This window comes from Mizuhopecten yessoensis, unplaced genomic scaffold, assembly GCF_002113885.1.
Source record: "Mizuhopecten yessoensis strain PY_sf001 unplaced genomic scaffold, ASM211388v2 scaffold10603, whole genome shotgun sequence".
NCBI lineage: Eukaryota > Metazoa > Mollusca > Bivalvia > Pectinida > Pectinidae > Mizuhopecten > Mizuhopecten yessoensis.
In genome coordinates this window covers 2,274,678-2,293,866 of record NW_018408629.1, presented here as the reverse complement: position 1 = coordinate 2,293,866, position 19,189 = coordinate 2,274,678, and the positions used below count along the sequence as shown (strand labels likewise).

The following is a 19,189-nucleotide window of genomic DNA, read 5'->3' as shown; positions in this document are numbered from 1 at the left end:
CTTGTTGGCTCGGATGTTCGCGCATGGGGGGTCTTAGTGTGGGAGGAAACCGGAGTATCCGGAGAAAACCCACGTGATCGGAAAGGTGACCCCAACCTTTTCACATCCGATCGGGATATCGAACCCCGGTCGCCTTGGTGAAAGGCAAGTGCGCTATCCACTGCGCCACCCGACCACCCATATATTTGAATTTAAATTAGAAAAATCTAATTAAGAATGTCGTAAAATCTTCAACTAAATCTAATTTACACGCCGATGCAATTGCAGCTTGTAGGTAGGAAGAATATTTCGTGAAAATGAAACTCAAATTAAATGTATTAGGACTTATTACAATGTGTTATTTATTTGAACTATCGTAAGTGGAATAGTTGAATGTCGCATTGGTTAGCGTATTCGCTTGTCGTCAAAATGGCTGGTATTTGATTCCCTAAGTAGACGTGAATAGGAAAGCGGTCCTTGCAGTTTCTTTTCCTATCAGGATGCCCTGCACGCTTCTACCCGGGTTACCAAAAACAGTTAATATAAGCCTAACACGTGTTCCTTATATTTTTGTAGTATCAATGAAGATAAATATTAATTCAAATGAAAAAAATGTATATTTTTAAGATGCTTATATAACTATAGCTAAAGTAGTATTTTTTATGTAAGTTTTATCATGTTTGATTGTCGTACTTAAGTAATGAGGTCAGACACGGGTTTGCAAAGATTATCGATGCCCTTTACTTAACCTGCATTTCACACATTATATATATACATACGTGAGAAGAATTACGGCCAAACTGTGTAAACTTTCCATTACGTCAATACCTAGATTCGTTAATAAGAAAGTGACAGTTTTTGTCTTTTGATAAGTCTCACACGGAGAACATGTTTGCCGTTTGGACATACAACTCGAAACATATCACTTCAATCAAAGTGACAAACAGTAAGCAAAACGGACAAATATCACTTTAGCACTGTATATCTAAGGTAATGCAACGTGTTCTTATCCAACCGGATTGAGTATCCATTTACTGATAACAGCAATCCATACTAATTGAAAACTGCCAACTAGTATTCAATGCTGTGAACAAATGTAGGTCCATGTATTGCTTAGTGAAAAGAGTGGTGTGGTTATGATTTCAAAATACTTTCAAGGGCTCCATTTAAGAGAATATCTCGGATGCAGCGGGTTTTTGGTATAAATGACTATTAGAAATTCTCAACTTTATAAATTTATGTAGTTGAAACTCGTAAATCCATCCAGCATGAAACCAATATTTTTGATTATCAAGCTACTGTATAAGTGGACATGTTCCCTTTTTTTAAGTACAATTATCCTAGTATTGAAAATTCAGCTCTTATGATCTAGAAATAAAGGTCGCTGATTTAATGACATTCCCTTGTAATCAAATTCAATTATAAATGGTCTTTGATGAGTTTCCAAACTCCAATAAAACAACCACGGTATCCAATTCTATCATCGAGTTCATACATGAACCTTAATTTTCGCGAATAGTGCTTTTGCATTCGCGCTCCAAACTGTTCAATTTGGAGTATTTATGTATCAAGAAAAAATCTCTCTATAAAATAATTTTCAAGACAATTTTCATAATGAAAGTTTGTTGCCTGATAGTTTCTATAGAGTCTTGATATAAAATCATTTGAATAATAAGAAATATATGAAACTATTTATTTTGCAGTTGTTAGTCGATAGCGTTAGATGCCTACTTTCAACTTGTATCAAACAAATAATGTGTATTTCTTTATCACTCGACCAGTTCAGAGCTCTGACCTTCAGACGCACAGTGTCACGTGATGTGACGTTGGTGAAAAGCCCGTTCTTAACATAAACACATATTGAGCTACAGGACGGTATTCCCATATTTGCATTTTGATTACAAACGCGTCGAATGCCACTAAGAAGAAGAGAATGAGCTCAGAACTCTGTGTGTGGTGTCATGTGTTGTGTCAGCTTAACAATACAAACCTATATAATGAAAGTTGTCAAATGTCATGTAGGAAGCAATGGCTTAACATCCAAAAATAGTAATTGTTTCGTTAGGCACGTATACACCAAAACATCAAATTTATCTTAAATGAGTTTCAATTCCATATGAAATTTACAAAACGAGTCTCAAAGTTTCCATTTAAGTCGAGCGAGGCTATGTTTTAATGAAGGGAAAGTCTCGGATCGCGGTTCGTAAAATTCCTAAATTTTGCACCAAATGGAAAGAAATTAAATTCTTTTTGAATGACATTTTTTAAAATTATGCAAATATTCGTGGAAATAAACAAATATGTTTCTTACCATGACGGTTTCTCTGTCGTCATATGACGCTGTTGCTATTACGACCAATGTAACGTCACAAAGATATGAAGTCATATATATTTTCTTAATGCTGACGTCAAGAAGTTAACCATATTTGGTAATATGCATACTACAAACCAGTGGGCCATTGATACAAGGTAATACGAAAGGGCTTGGTTTCAACTGATGCAAACTAAACAAGTTTCCTTTCTCTGTGTGTTTTTCTTGCATCTATAGCTGTAAAACTAACCATGCTATTCTATTTTTCTAAGCAGTAGAACAAGAAGGGAAAGCTCTCATCTGCAATGGCGTTTTTGAAACCAAGCAGAAAATTGGGAAATGTCGCCAGCCGTTTTGTTCTAACGACTACAAATTGTTTGCATAGTAGTGGGAAATGATAGAAGGATATCACTAGCACGTGTCACTATTTCTACACATCTACTTATCACATAAACAACTTCACGCTTTGTCTGGCGACGGAAGCGTGTAATTCAGGGATGTCAGAAAGCAATGCTTACAATCAGTTCTGTTACCATTTACAAATAAATGGTCTGATTACGAAAGCTAACAGTATTTCGACAATGTATACATATATAACGTCGATTGCAATAAATCGCACATGAATTCCTTTAATTTCGGCACATTGTATCAGAAAACATTGTCTTATTCAATATTCATGAAATAGGTATATTTGCATTGAATTTAAATGTTTTAATCTTGAAAAGAAATGCTTATGTTAACAATAGTCGCTTGCGTATTCATGAAAACATTTTTTACCATGTTGTTGTATTGTGGGGGTAGCCTTTTGCGTATTTCACAACGAACTGCGTATGTATCCAGCGGGGGTTTAAAGATTCGGGAACAATATTCCCAGTCCTCTCAACCCCCGCATGCCCATTTTCTCTAAAACTACACGGGGTTTTTTTCCATTTGAAACGCACACACCTTTTAAATTGATCGCAGGTCCTGCCAATTAATATGTATATTTTGTTAGTCACAGCAGTTATAGCCATCACAAATGCACCATGTATTTCATGTTTTACATTAAAACGTTCAGGTGTTAATAATCAAATTAAAATAGTTCTCAGATAAGAATGTGTGCTTGAGAGCGTCAAGAAACGACTATGACGAAAGATTCATTCTATAATCGTTAAGATTTTTGGTTCGGGTAAGTTTGAAGAATTTATGAAACCGTTATTTTTTTCCCCCATCCCTCTATAGTTAGGATTTGGAAATGGTCATATGGTAATAGCGTTAATAATGTTCATGTGCTGCAGGGGATTAAACAAAAACAGGGGTGAAATGAGCAACTATATCCCGTTGTAAAAGCCACTAAAATTGAGCCCTACAAAAGTTAACGTTTCCTTCTGTATGATCTGTTGCGGGATATTTACTGACAACATATAAGCCTCTACTCCCACTGCAACCCGTGGGATGTTATGCTCTCCTTTCTTCTACCTATTTCCATCCTTTCCCTGTTGTTCCTCTGTATCTTCAAAATTATAAGATTTATTAATTATGATGGCGTTATTCCATCAACCAACAAACAAAAATCTAACTGTTAAGGTTTCAATGGCAGCCATGGAAACCTAGTCCATTCTTCAAAAGTTATTCATATTTGGAAATCATTATTCTTTTTGCCTCACGTGCTCGAGTTTGTCTCGTGCTACTCTACTCGTTTTGTCGTTAACTCTGTCTATATTGCCACAATGAAAAAAAGAAACATCGGTTATTAAGACTCACAGAACTAAATCAGCCAATCAGCAAGTGGTCCATAAGATTGTAATCCCNTAATATAAATGTGTAATTGTTGACTGGTTTTTTCTTATTGAATGCAATCTACACGTTTTGAACTTCACAAAAATGTATAGTTTTGACACATTTTAATTTTCCGTCGGCAGATTTATAAAGGGATAAAAAGTAAAGGGGTGTTCTCGTCCCTCTTCACCGGTTTAGCTTGTAAACATTTGGTTTTTAACAACAGAAGCCTGTGGTGCTCCTTTCTACCTTTAAACATGTTAAAACAATGCCTTTTGAAGCCTTTGCCATGTATGTACCTGTATATGTGAATCTAAACAGTTTCCACTAAAATTGAACTTAAAATATTAAAGCTATTAACTCAAAAGGTATAAAGGTACAAGAATGTAGTAAATGATTTTTAGTACAAAAGTTGGTATTCATTTTTGTTTTTCTTAAAACGGCATCGACTTGCAGATGTTCTGTAAAAATGTTGTTTCAATAAACTAGCGATTTTACCAGACACGATGTGATAATGACTTCAAGCTGATTTTAACACAGGTGTCAATGTTTATGTGTTTACGTGTGTGTATCTGAAATCACTTTATTAAACATGAGGTATGGATACTAAACATGAGGTATGTGTACTAAACATGAGGTATGGATACTAAATATGAGGTATGTGTACTAAACATGAGGTATGGATACTAAACATGAGGTATGTGTACTAAACATGAGGTATGGATACTAAACATGAGGTATGTGTACTAAACATGAGGTATGGATACTAAACATGAGGTATGTGTACTAAACATGAGGTATGGATACTAAACATGAGGTATGTGTACTAAACATGAGGTATGGATACTAAACATGAGGTATGTGTACTAAACATGAGGTATGGATACTAAACATGAGGTATGTGTACTAAACATGAGGTATGGATACTAAACATGAGGTATGTGTACTAAACATGAGGTATGGATACTAAACATGAGGTATGGTTACTCAACATGAGGTATGGATACTAAAAAAGTGGCGTCTTAACAGATTCACGGCCTCAACATTTATCATGCTTCTGATCAACGTTCTGAAACCACTCAAGTCAGCCGAATGACAGAGATAAGAACAGAATCTTCAAGAAATTACTTGGTATAAATGGAGTGCCATTTTCTATTTGGATATCTAAACACTTTTTACTGATATATTAGCCATGTGGTTCGGTATGATTCCATTCCGTGGAAACGATTGCTATCAAAAGGCTATCAATTCTTCTCACTAAGAATATTGGCAATAGTTTGAGACTATTTTTCTTGATGCTAGATATTTCATTCTATGCGTGTGTATTTCATTTTTAGATTTTTTTGGAATAGATATAAATAGTTAATTCAAAATATTCTTCTTAAAAAATATTTGCCTTTTTTTTTACCGAGTGGAAATCATTCACTGCTGTACAGTAAACTGTTCAATTCATTGGTCACGTGATCATGCATTGTGGGTAAAGGAATCTTGTTCACAGAAAAACTCTTTTTTTTCAGGCGTAAAACTGATATGGTGTTATACCGCCTTATCAATGTTTGACAAATTATCCAAGAAATTCTTGTCTAGTTCAGGCGCAACGTTTTAATGAAATTTTGAGCTATTTACACGGACGTTGTATCGATTAGCTAATAGTGCATTCCTCAAAACAAAAACATCTTCAAAGATTATTTTTTTGAAGCGTTCGCCTGACCAAGTCTTTGATATCCTTGTCAGGCTGATTAGATTTGACAAATTCAATATTACATTGCGTGGCTTCCGCTGTTTAACCACTTCATGTTTCTGCACAGCGCATTCTTAAATCAGTGTCGTAACACAAACTTTTGACAGAAAGGTTGATTGAAAAAAATTGAGAACAGAAGCGCTTGTAATGAGACTTTCTGTCCCGAGTTTTCTCGAGAAATATATCATCTAAATTTAACTTAACGTAATTCTATCCCGTCAGTTGTTGGTCTAGGTCGATCTGGTAAAAGTCGCATGGAATTTCAGCTAAAATTCCTATAACTAGTTATAAGATTATTCTCCTATCAGCTAACCGTGACCGCATTTCCAGAAACTACCCGTATAGCAAATGCAAATCAGTGAGCCTAGCATGTGGAGTGAGGGTATACGCGTGCATGTACGTAAATAATTGTTTTCATGTTAAACAGACAGGAAAAGACCTCTGGCTGGCTGCATCCTCAGGAAAACGTTTAATCAGTTTCGCGCGGGTTTTTGGTGAATATAAAACGAGGCATCACGTGCCAGCGGAAAATAAAATATCAAATTTTAAGTATTTGGGATACCTAGGTCAGGTTGTCTTTTAGAAAATAAGGTAGACAAGAAAACACATTCAATTGTTATCTGGCGTGATACAATTCATATAATGAATGTATGTTTGTATATAAGGGGGAAAGATATATATCGCGGGATTTGAAAATGTTTCACCGCTTGATTATTCCTCTGGCAAAATAGAAAGGCATATTAAGATCATTAATAAAAAGTCAAACAAGTATATTATTAAATCACAGTAGTGATCAATCAACAGATATACGAAAACAGTCTACGTAATCCAATTTTCAATCCGCACCTATTTCAAAAATCGTATTGGTAGTCACCAAGCAAAGACTGCGAACACATTTAAGTACATATATACATTGTGTTCAGCTGAAAATCATTAAATGTCATAGATTTAATTTCAATTGCAACCACCAACGATATCACTACCCATTAATGAGAAGTACAAACTTTGTTCCGACTACACAACTTCCATACTTGTCCATAGATTTATTTCTTAATGACGCCTGTTGAAGCAGAGCTATGTTTGCGTAGTAAGTTAATGCACAAAATACTCGGCGTAGGACGACATTTTGTTGACGTCACTGAATACTTGCATATTTCCGATACGTTATTTTGGTATTTTTCCCATAGACTATTTGTCTCATATGCAAATAAATGGATTCAAAGTTACTCAAATCTTCATCGATATCCTCTCACAGTGTTTATCTTTCAACTTCCGGTAAAAACGTCGTTCGGTTAATGTTTATATATACTTCCGGTTACGTAGCTCGGCAGACATGTAAGATTAACATGACTGTATAATAGAGCCCTTGTGTGCGTCATACAAATCTGAACATAAATCGTTAAGCATGTGGATTTCGGATAGGTCTAAACGTGTACAAAAATCGGTATCGGTGATCTCCGCAATGCGTACTTCCGGTCAATTTGTTCAGTGAAACCTATTTATTCGACTCTCTCTGGGATCCTCAAACTTGTTGGATACGACAGGTTCTCAACATTAAAAGCGTTTATTTAGTAGACGACATTAAAAGTGTAGGTCGAAGATGACACAATGTCAGAACAAGCAGTGGTCGGATTAGGCAGGTTTTACCGGTTACAGTTTTTACTTTATATACAATAATCCCATAATAGTAATATTTCTCGTAGTCATGCAAATTACATTGTATATATACTCCGATACATATGGATTTTCTGACAATTGAGTTGCGAAAAAGCATGGAATAGAAAACTTTCTAAATTTAAAATCGTCTTAAATTCTACTGATTTTATCATAAATTCAGGGAGAAAAATCCATTTAACAATTTTGAATGTTGCTGTACCAACAATTGCATCAATCAAAAATGAAATATTCTTCAATCACTTTTCTTTTCCTGCGGAATTGCCGTCATGATTTAGGCTAAGACCCATTACTGCGACAGCAATATAAAAAACGGGCACACGAGACTCATTATGTCTGGCCTTGAGAGGTCACTGACTGCTTATTCCATCTTTGCGTATTGCAGAGTTATCTTCTCTTGTGAACAGGTATTGATTGTTACGTCAGTGGTTTGTGTGAGAAATAGCGTCGTTTTCTCAAAAATTGATGAAGTTACTCGCTCACAAGAGAAGATAACTCTGCAATACGCAAAGACGGACTACAGGCTGGTCTCGGCATTAAGAATATGACAGTCGTGTGCTTTATGAAAGACTTAGAAACATGCGTTTTTATAATATTGTTGTACTTAAAAGAAAGGAAATTTAATAAATAGTAAAGAATTCTATTAAACGCTAATAGTGAACGGTAATGAATGCAAGCAAAGGTTAGTTCATGAAAAATACTTAATATCAGTAAAAGTAATTAATGAATAAAATGAATTCACTATAATTCTAATAAATAAATAGTAATGAATTGTAATGATTTGCTAGTTCATGAATAGTAATGAATGAGGGAAAATATTAGTTAATGAATAGTGATGAATGCTAAAATTTATCTTTAAAAGGTAAAGTCGACACAAGTGTTTGCCAATGAGGAATTAAACGATTTCTTCAACCATTTTACCCTTAAACGTAATCCCTCGCCTGTAGGACAAAATAGTCGCGTTAATATATCAAAAATGTAATGTTCTATAGTAAAACAGAAATTTAATTTAAGAAGCAACTTCATAAAAAAAATCACAAATATTGCTATGACAATAACAAGTAGTTTGTTTGTAAACATTTCGCAGTGAAAGGTTTCAAAAAGTGTTTTATTTGATTTAATTTCAGGTTCGTTTCATTTAAAGGACGCCTAGTTAGTAATATCTAACAACTCAAGGTTCTGACCAATAAAGATAGGGTTCGCATCGTTTCAATCCTGCATGTGGCGTATTTATAACGTGAGGTTGAAAGGTGATAATTGATAAAAGGTTACATCTTAAAGGCGAGATGAATCGACGTCAATAAAGAGAACCAGATGGCGAAGTGGATAACGCCCTCGCCTTTCACCAAGGCGGCCTTGGTTCAATTCACCGGTCGGACGTGAAATGGTACGGGGTCACCTGCCCCACCACGTGGGTTTTCTCTGGGTACTCCGTCTTCCTCCCACATTTAGCCCACACACCCCGCGCTAGCTTCCGGGACAACAAGAGTGATTATTACAAGTTGAAATAACTTGCTTCATAAGTATTATAAAAATTATAAATATTTTATAAAGAGAACCAATCTCTGAAGTGATAGCAGTAATTTTACTTTAAGTTTCTTAACGTTCAATTCATCGCAGTTAACGCTTAATGCGACATAACTATTGTGTCAAGGCCGCATCCTCCTTGCTTCCCCGACATCGGCTTGAAACTCTTAATGACGCCATGCTATCACGAACCTAGATTTATTTATGCTATTGCCTATCATAGATATAGTTATTGTTCAAGCAACAAATCCATTAAGAAGGGATCGTAAATAAAAGGCGAACATTTCTAGAAAATAAAACATTTCTAATCTTAAATGAGCTGTAATTGAATTTTATGGAACTGTAAAAAATGAACCTCTATACTTTCTCTCGTTGGCATCTCTTTTTCTTTCAAGCATCAGATCCGAGTTGCTTAAGCTTAACGAGAACTTAATGCACACCTTTCATCTAGTATATTTCAAAAATATCGGAAGTCAAAGTAACTATTTTATAAACAATGATTCTGACTAGTTACTTGAAAGCAAGAAACACACAATTATATTGAATTGATTAGATATTTAAAAAAAGAAAATTGAATTTTTAATATCTGCGTTTACCATTCGTTATTCTAATCGTATTCTTTAAACAGTTGGGGCCTGATTTCAAGAGCATTTAAAACGGCGCCGCTATTTGCGCCTGCCGCTTTCAAATGGGTAGTCATGTCATACACTGGAAGCTCAAATTAAACTTTATATTGTTTAGCGGTTGAAATTGGATTAGAACAGGAGACATAAATCTTTTCACTCACGAATTCGCCTCAGAACAATACATTGAACGATAAAGGGTTTGGCATTTAGCCTTCCGGAAGTAGTAGGATAAATAATGTCTTCGTGGACTCTCCCAAGTGTCTTACCGGAAACGATTCTTCTGTTAAACGACTAATCCATCAGCGTTAATTGAGGTGGGTTTCTTTAAAATCGTAAAATTTTAAATAAATAAGCTGTATATTAATTTCAAAGTTCGTTTGTCAGTATTGTTATTCATCAAAACCTTTCACGGTAACATCCAAGCATCGTCTATAAAATTCTACTCCCTGAAATGTGCGGTTGAGCGTACATGCACTAATATGTCCATCAATCGTACGTGAATCCAATTGAGGGTATCTCTTCCCACATTACCGCCCCTCCCCCCCCTAACAGGGAGATTCTTTTGCTGTCAGTGTGTTGGATTTATACAACAAACGATAAATGAAGACGAACGTAGCCACTTAGAAACTGTGTGTTCCTAATATAACGGTTAATGTGTCGTCATCGTAATTATGCAAGAACAAAACATGGTGTTTAACTACACAGTATATTCTGTCAATCATTTCATTTTCGCGATTGCTGAATTTCGCGGTTGCGCTGATAACCTTTGATCTACGTATATTTGAATTACGCATTGAATGATTACAACTGTCAGTCAAATGTATTTTGCATTATTCAAGTATTAATTACTTCAACTCGTGATTGACTCCGCGACTTGGAAAAATAGGTGTAATTGACAGTAGCAGAGTTATTATTTCTCATTTTACGGTGTAGCACATTGTAAAGTATACAGGTTTTTTTTCTATTTCATTCTGACTTTTTAATAACCTTAGTTATCTCGTTTGCGGTGAAAATTAAATACAACAACAATAGAAAATCATACCCGCCTCGGCGATAAACACATCATATTCACCTTAATTTCATAGAAATTTTATTGATTTTACAATAATTATGAAACAAATCATTGCAATATTAATCACTTTTGTTGGCTCGATTGTTTGCACGCGAATGGTCTTAATTTGGGAGGAACCCCCAGTAACTGGAGAAAACCCACGTGGTCGGACAGGTGACCCCATACCTTTCCACGTCAGTTCGGGGAATCCGGGGCCCCGGCCGCCTTAGTGGAAGGCGAGTGCGTTATCCACTGCGCCTCCCGGCCACCTTCATTTGTACTTTGGTTAGACGAAATTTTGTTTGGAAAAACACATATATAGGGAATCAGAAAAAGAAACAATCACCCGGATAAGCATTGAAATACCTTTTTTTTTAATTATACGGGAATTTGTTTTAATCTGATCACTTTGCCACAGAACACTTTGTGAATACTAAATATTTAGAAAAAAATAAGATTACCTAAAATTGATCATTTGAACCGCATGCGGAGTATATACAGACGCCATTCAAAATTGTGTTGGAATCCTCACTTTTCATTTTCTTTTTTTATCCCCTCCTGATATATTTTGACAGATATTTGTTGTGACATTTGGTCTGGTGATCGCACGGCACATTACTCACTCAAAATGATGATTTATCATCAGAATCGATTTTGATTTAAGAAGGCGCACACTGACAGGAATCTATGAGAGATGTAATCTTGTTTTTCCATTCCTTTTATATATATACTGAAACCGAAGCATTGGCTCTAAGGCATGGTCAGCTTGGTGAGAATTAAATACTAATCTATAAGCTAGTACAGTGTATAATCTATAAACAATTATAATTAAATTATAAGTAAGGCCGATTGAAATTGGAAATATGATTTGGGTTTTTTTCAAATATTTTATTTCCCCCAGCCAAATATTATATATATATATAATACTGATAAGTATATACAGATATATATAAATAAATATGATTATCACGGCCGACACTAATTGCGAAATTTTCTAATTCAGTAGGATTTTCCCACAATCCTAAGAGTTGCTTCCATCTCGTTTTTGCATTTTAGTTATAGTGTACGTATGTATAGTAAGAGGCGACTTATGTGGGAACCCCCTGCAGAATTGGGGATTTGCTTTTGTGCCCACTACTTGGACACAAAGCCACCAACGTAAATCTGCTGTACCCATTGCAATATTTGGTTCCTTTATGTTTCTTACTAATTTAACTATTTTCTATTTCCTAGCTATGCTGCGTGCCTTCGGTATGGTATTTCAGTGAGATAGCACTATAATGTCGAAATCAGATCCACGCTATCACAAGGAGGCAATTACCCCAACATCCCTGTCTCCGGTATACATAAACCCATGCACGCTTACACAACATACATGGAGGCAGGTCCGTAAGTGACATGAGCTGTTAATATGACGTTAAACAATTTAAACCAAACCAATTAATTTTTCGAAATTTTCTTTATTCGCAATGTAACATTTGACGTTTGAAAGAATAACAAATTACAATGTTTTTTCAATAAATGTGGTAAGAACAGTGCGCACATCTATATCCTACTCAGTAAACAAGAGTCTTAACCGATTAAAAGGGACACGGTGAAATCATATTTATATTCTAAACTTTCATTACATACTCGTTTCAAGCGATTCAAACCTACGGTATTCGTTAGTGTACAGCGAAAACTGTCTTATCCGACCATAATTATTTGGTCAGCCTGTCTAATCCGACTCAATTATTCCTATATCATAAAATAGCCGTCATACGACTGAAATCCAATTCTTTAGCAACAAACTGTCAATTTCAATAATTCCGTGGAGGTGGAAGTGTTTTCTGCGATAGCTTTGGTAGAATGACGGTCGCTTGCAATCTACCCGTGATGAAGAAATAAAAAGCAAAATATTCACTACTGTATTATTGATCACGACACAGCTGCCTCATTAAATATTCGTGGATTTGGCAGAGCACCACAATTCAGACAACAAAACGTAGACTGTATCCTAAGCAAATTTCATTAAAAACCGATAACCATTTCAAAACAAATCACCCGAAAACAAATCTGTCCGCCGCTGCACAACAACGCGTTATTGAATTTCGATTCCGACTTAAAATCAAACTTGATCGAGGAATCAATATTGTATGTATCTGTAGGAAATTTAATTTAAGATCGGCAAAGTAGCAGAGTTGTTATTGCACTGTTCCGAAATCAAAGATGACTGCCGGCAGCAATATTAAATGTTGGATCCAAATCGAAACCAAACCTGAGTAGGGAACTGACAATACAATCACAGTATTCCGTTAACAGTTACAGCTTGAAAACAACCTCGGATGCCAATATACAAGATGGCCACTGGCGACCAAAATGCAATTGATATCTGGGTCAAAACCGACCTTTAACGGGTGATTGATAATTGAAGTAAGCCTGTTTGAAGAAAATATTATGAAAATCAAGGCCTTGTAAGATGTTAATACGACATGTTCTTCTGTGAAACCTAACGACTATTATCCTACTGCAGTCAAACACTAGAGAATTCCACTGCAGTTTGTCTTACATACACTAAACTAAACTCCTTAATTCAGTTCTGTAGCACGACTGGATCAGGGTAGCGATGTTGACTTGCTAAAACGACAGTGTAATAATTAGGGGTCCGGGTTCGAATCTTGCCAGGGCCTATATTCATTAAACCGTTCTCCATACTCAAACTCAGATTCTGTCCTCAATTCAAATTTCTTGTTCCGAGGATAAATGAATAGCCTTTTTGGGTTTTTTTTAATATTTGAGGAATTTTGGAGATATTTTAAGCCGAATATTGATTTCAATGTTTAAACATGACCTTTTGGTCGTGTAACATGATTTGTGCGAGTTGCAAAACAGTACGTTTTATCACATGATCCGTGATTGAGCATGAGAATGGTTTCATGAATGCGAGTCCAGGCCCGTATTCATAAAAATGTTCTAATGCTCAAACTCAGATTTTGTGCTCAAGCCCAAATTCGTGATTTAGTGATAAATCTTCCATATTTCACAATTTGACAACAAACTGGAAGAGTTTAGGGGGGACTTGAAGCAGAATATCGTTTTCAGAGTTTACACCTGACTTTGTACCATGACTTTTAAGCGAGCTAGAAGAAAATTTGTTTGATCATAGAATTATTTCTTGAGCACGAGAATGGTTTCATGAATACAGGCACTGGTATGACCTGTAGTATTACTTTTACATCAATAATACTGTTGCTGTTGGGGGGGNGATTTTTCAAAGCTATCCTGTCCCGTAAAAAGTACTAAGCGCATCCTTACTATTTCTGACAATGGTGTGGATCCTTGGAGTGTTGAGTTGTCAATGTTTACACATATACCTTACACATTATAAATTGTCACTATTGGCAAAGACCCGGGTGACACTTTACGGGGCAATTAATGCCTTAAAGTGGTCCGATGTTGTTAACATAACGTTTGGTTTGGTTTGGTTTATTTGTGCTTAACGTCCTATCAACAGCGGTGGTTATTTAAGGACGTGTCAGGTTTTGGTGGTGGAGGACAGCCGGAATTCCCGGAGAAAAAAACACCGATCTACGGCCAGTGCCTGGCGACTACCCCATGTAGGTCTCGAACCCACGACACAGTGGTGGAGGGCTTGTGGTAGCAGAATGTCAGATGCCTTAACCACTTGGCCACCGCGCCCCTTTAAACATAGTGATATCGTGTGACTTTATTATGCATGAGGAATAGCAAAAAAAGGCATTAAGAGAATGTCGATACATTCAAAATCAATAACGTTCATTGTAAATACGAAATGATTAACTGAGTGTCAGAAATGAACAATTTGGCAAGATGATTTGTTTTATATCAATAACATGATGATGTTTACATTAGCACAGGGTCGCCATGAAAATACCAATACATCCAGGATACCAGGACTTAGCATTGGGTTCGTCCCGACTTCCGGGGACTTAGTCACTTGGCTTTATCGTAGAAACGACTGAGATATCTTTCCTAAAACTAAATAGATTCCTTTCTGATAAGGCGAGCAATAATTTCAATATGAACAATAATTGCTTGTTTATTGCGAGAGTATCGACATTTTCGACGCTCATTGCTCACAACGTCATCAAATAAACATTAAAAACGATGTTAAATCAGCGCTTGATATTCACATACGAATATTAAGCGTCGACGAATCGATGCTTACTTAATGTTCATTTGAACAATGAGCGATACGTAAACAATAAGCGATTTTACAAAGCCTTCAATCCCGATATCTAGACTTCCCTCCCAGAAACCTTCAGTGCGGACGACGATATCGATGCCGACACTATCGGAGCGATACGTTTATGTGAAGTTTGCTTTGGGCGATACAAAAACCTGTGTATTCTGAGACCCTGTCTAATCCAAAGCATGTATTGAGTTAGTAGAAATAAGAGGGTGTTGGGCTAGACAGGTTTTACCGTAGTTCTATTTCCATTGATGTGAATGAATGTGTGAAAGAGCCTGTAAATGCTCTGGATTGTCCAAGGAATTTCGATCAATTCTTTTTCCGTTGATGTGTGACTAATTATGGACTAAAATACCAGGCTTGACAGTGAAACATGTTTATGTAATATTCTTAATAGAAGTACAGGTCTAATTAGTACGAGCAATGTAAATGGGAATTGATTTTGGCGATTCGGCGGACCCACATGAAGATCGTCAAAACTAGCATCGTTGAAAGTAGAAATGAATGTCTACCATAGGAGATACATTGTACTTGATTGTATTGCATGTAATTATGTAAGCTGTTGACAAATACCATAGGAGATACTTTGTACCTGATTGTATTGCATGTAATTATATAAGCTGTAGACAATAACCAGGCTTGACAGTGAAATATGCTTATGTAATATTCATAATAGAAGTACAGGTCTACTTATTACGAGCAATGTAAATGGGAATTGATTTTGGCGATTCGGTGAACCCACATGAAGATCGTCAAAATTAGCATCGTGTGAAAGTAGAAAGTAGAAATGATGTATTGTATTGCCTGTATTGGAGATATCTACCATAGGAGATACATTGTACCTGATTGTATTGCCGGTATTGTAGATATCTAACATAGGAGATCCGTTGTACCTGATTGTAATGCCTGTCCTGTAGATATCTACCATAGGAGATATATTGTACCTGATTGTAATGCCTGTGCTGTAGATATCTACCATAGGAGATATATTGTACCTGATTGTAATGCCTGGACTGTAGATATCTACCATAGGAGGTACAGAGTACCTGATTGTATTGCCGGTACTGTAAATATCTAACATAGGAGATACATTGTCCCTGATTGTAATGCCTGTACTGTAGATATCCAACATAGGAGATACATTGTACCTGAGTGTATTGCATGTATTGTAGATATCTACAATAGGAGATCCATTGTCCCTGTTTTATTGCCTGTGCTGTAGATATCTAACATTGGAGATACATTGTACCTGATTGTAATGCCTGGACTGTAGATATCTACCATAGGAGATACATTGTACCCGATTGTAATGCCTGTACTGTAGATATCTACCATAGGAGATACATTGTACCTGATTAAATTGAATGTACTGTAGATATCTACTATAGGAGATACATTGTACCTGATTATATTGCCTGTACTGTAGATATCTACCATAGGAGATACAGTGTACCTGATTGTAATGCCTGTACTGTAGATATCTAACATAGGAGATACATTGTACCTGATTGTAGTGCCTGTACTGTAGATATCTACCATATGAGATACATTGTGCTTGATTTTCTTGCCTGTAATTATATAAGCTGTAGACAATTACCATAGGAGATGCATTGTACCTGATTGTAGTGCCGGTACTGTAGATATCTACAATAGGAGATACATTGTACCTGATTTATTGCCTGTGCTGTAGATATCTAACATTGGAGATACATTGTACCTGATTGTATTGCCGGTACTGTAGATATCTACAATAGGAGATACATTGTCCCTGATTGTAATGCCGGTACTGTAGATATATACCATAGGAGATACATTGTACCTGATTGCATTGCATGTATTGTAGATATCTACAATAGGATATACATTGTACCTGATTTTAATGCCGGTACTGTAGATATCTACCATAGGAGATCCATTGTACCTGATTGTAATGCCTGTTCTGTAGATATCTACCATAGGAGATACACTGTACCTGATTATATTGCCTGTACTGTAGATATCTACCATAGGAGATACATTGTCCCTGATTGTAATGCCGGTACTGTAGATATCTTCCATAGGAGATACATTGTACCTGATTGCATTGCATGTATTGTAGATATCTACCATAGGAGATACATTGTACTTGATTGTATTGCATGTATAGTAGATATCTACAATAGGAGATACATTGTTCCTGATTGTATTGCATGTATTGTAGATATCTCCCATAGGAGATACATTGTACCTGATTGTAATGCCTGTGCTGTAGATATCTACCATAGGAGATACATTGTTCCTGATTGTATTGCATGTATTGTAGATATCTACAATAGGAGATACATTGTACCTGATTGTAATGCCTGTTCTGTAGATATCTACCATAGGAGATACACTGTACCTGATTATATTGCCTGTACTGTAGATATCTTCTACAGCAGACAAATGGTCTGATCAATTTCCAATTATGAAAAGTTCTTTTTGCACAACCAATAAAATGTGTGTGAAAAGAACTTTTCATAATCCATACTTACCAACATGAAGAAAATGTTAAGAAAGATCAATTTCCAAACTTTAGGCCGCGAATCTTTATAAACTCAATTTCAGGATAAAATTCCACATAAAAAACACATTTTGATGCCAAAATTACTGATTTTTGGTTTCTAAAATGACGTTAATTCACCATGATGTGTAAGCGTACTGATTCAAGTTTATAGCTGGTGTTCGTATATTTTATCACAGATACCTTTATCTTTTTCTAAACATTTTATTTGATATTTAAAACAACAGGACCTGATCTCACATACATGGTAATATATCAGAATTTCAAGTTTTGTAGAGGTAACTCGATGTAAAATGTAATAGTTTTTCATTCCAAATTCATACAGTTTGAAAATTCACGGGAGCAATTTTTTAAACAAAGGTCAAACGAATCGTTTTTCGTAAAGACTTACTTTAAAAATCATTTGCGGTTTTAACAGCAATAAGATTACTGCCTGCAAATTTACACCAATAGTACGGGCGAAATTATGTAAACTATTTATATGATTTATATCTTAACCGGCTATTATTATTTAAACTGGCAACAATTTCCTTCAAAACTTACGTAAAATATAGACATTCTGAGAAGAAAAATCATGCCGTGAACGAATAACTGTAAATTTGACTGTTTTAATGTGAGAAGACTTTACAAAGGACTTGTCGATATTTAATACATAGAAATAGTGGCAGAATATTCATGTCAAATTGCAAAATATATCTTAAATTTAAAGAACAGAAAACTTACCTCGATCAACGGGGCAGAAATCCCAAGGAGAACCCAACGCTAGACGGTGATGCTGTGAATACCGATGTCATTTAAATATCGACTTCATTAACTATGGCCATGTAATAAGTGGGGGCAGTCGAAAACAACCAATCAGAATCCTTCTCATTCATCGCCGCACGTGAGCGTTGACGCCAAAAGTCTCACTCGTCACAACAACAATAGCTGGTACAATGACCGGTCTACGCGGTGAAGATATGTCTCTCTGTTAACAGAGATATTGACAGATGATGGTGGTATGCTGTGACTTATAAAGGAACGATGATGTCAGCGTTACTGTTGTTTACACCAATACAAGTCTAATAACGTGTCCACCAGTACGACAAACAATGGAATATAGATAGGCGAAGTACAAGTCTAATAACATTGTCAAACAGTACGACAAACAATGGAATATAGATAGGCGAGATTGATTTTTGTGCTACACTTTACACCAGGATTGTCTTTGGCTGTCAATTGTCTAGCTTATCAATAAATTGGAATTTTTTAAAATATTTATTGTAAAATACTGTCAAATATAGATATTAAGTTATTAAATATCTCTCTTTAATATCAAAACTGTGTATTTCTTATATAACAAATGGAATGTTGACAACCTAACGTAACACAAATATGTATCACAGTGTTGCCCTTATACTGTTGGTGCTTTGTGATAAATTGCAGATTATAGTGATTGATTCAGAGGCATCTTTTACAGATTAGAAAAACACATTTGTCAGTAACTTTATTGATAGCAAAACAAACTACATATGAACAAACATCTGTCAATGTTTAGCGTTAGTATATGGCACCGCTATGGTGAACCCAATATTGCAAAGTGTTTTTATAACCAATGTATCAGTCTGTATTACCAGAGCCGTTAGTGGTATCCCAGACGCGACTGTAAGCGTTACCCGAACCAATGTGTCAGTCTGTATTACCAGAACCGTTAGTGTTATCCCAGACGCGACTGTAAGCGTTACCCGAACCAATGTGTCCCCACATATTTGTATATAATCCGAACCGTCA

At 35.8% G+C, this 19,189-nt stretch overlaps 1 protein-coding gene across 1 annotated transcript in view; it reads right to left on the bottom strand.

Annotated features, from left to right (window-relative positions):
- The window catches only part of LOC110461381 (protein PRQFV-amide-like), a 39,994-nt gene extending 21,756 nt beyond the window's left edge, over positions 1 to 18,238 (bottom strand). The window contains exon 1 of the mRNA XM_021514831.1: positions 18,143 to 18,238. The gene's annotated coding sequence lies outside the window, so the exon portion shown is untranslated. The remainder of the gene's footprint in view (positions 1 to 18,142) is intronic.
- Between the last annotated feature and the right edge of the window lie 951 nt (positions 18,239 to 19,189).